The following is a 1,071-nucleotide window of genomic DNA, read 5'->3' as shown; positions in this document are numbered from 1 at the left end:
TCACTGAGGAGGTTGTTCCTGGAATCCAGGGGGTGATGGTGGCAGCTTGAACTGGGGTGGTGAGCATGGGGACCAAGTGTGGAAGGTGGAAGGCTCTGAGAGCTGTTTGGGAGGCAGACAGGCAGGTCTTGGTTATTGAGGGATGATCGAGAGATGGGCGGGAGGATTGCCCCTCTGTATGAATACAGGACCACCTCTGGGACAAAGGATTTTCACTGGCCTCACTGTCTATTTCACGGAAAGACCCAGTGGGCTGCAGTATCTCAGTTTGCCAGCAGGTGCTGCTCTCTAACATCTTCTGAATCCTAACTTTAAAGCTGCCAAGGTTTCAGGCCATGCCATAGCTATTAGTTTTTTTAGCTTTATCAATTCAAAAACTTGAGTGTGGAGTTTATTTAGCATTGAGGAATACCAGCAGAGCCTTTTTGTTTTTTAACTTAAAACTTGATGATTCAAGTTTCAGCTAATAGTTCACTCCTGTGGGCATGGCAAGACTTCACTGGATTTTAACTCAGTGCTGTTCTGCTTAGGCATAATCTAGACTTATTTCAGTAAAGACAGGCAAGGGGTGGAGCTGGTCCGTTACCAGCCTTTTGAGATATATCCTTTTCTTGGCTGTGCGGTATGTGGATGTGGGATCTTAGTTCCCCAGCCAGGGATCAAACCTGAGCCCCCTGTAGTGCCAGTGCGGAGCCCTAACCACTGGGCCACCAGGGAAGTCCCTTGAGGTATATCTTTTCATCCTCATCTTACAGATGGAGAACTAGGAAAGGGAGGTTACTTAACATGCCCAAGGTCACACAGCTGCCAAATCAGAGAACTGAGACTTTGTTCTGAAGCATACTTTCCCCACTTTATTGTGTCATCTCTGCTATACCTTATACTCACTGCATGTCATCATGAAAGACACATGATTAGAAGAGAGCTTTTTGACATCCAAAGCGATTTAGATTTCAGTCAACTACCTTCTAACACATTCATTTAATTAGGTATGGTAGCCAACTTATTCAGTAAGATTAGTAGATATATGTTGATAATAATGTTGATAGATGAGTTAGTAAAAGGATACTA

At 44.4% G+C, this 1,071-nt stretch overlaps 1 non-coding gene across 1 annotated transcript; it reads right to left on the bottom strand.

Annotated features, from left to right (window-relative positions):
* Nucleotides 1–644: 644 nt before the first annotated feature.
* Nucleotides 645–717, bottom strand: TRNAA-GGC (transfer RNA alanine (anticodon GGC)). Its single transcript has one exon. It is a non-coding gene; the product is annotated as a tRNA-Ala (tRNA).
* Between the last annotated feature and the right edge of the window lie 354 nt (nucleotides 718–1,071).

This window comes from Ovis aries, chromosome 3, assembly GCF_016772045.2.
Source record: "Ovis aries strain OAR_USU_Benz2616 breed Rambouillet chromosome 3, ARS-UI_Ramb_v3.0, whole genome shotgun sequence".
In the NCBI taxonomy this organism is placed as follows: domain Eukaryota; kingdom Metazoa; phylum Chordata; class Mammalia; order Artiodactyla; family Bovidae; genus Ovis; species Ovis aries.
This window is presented reverse-complemented; position numbering and strand designations above follow the sequence as displayed.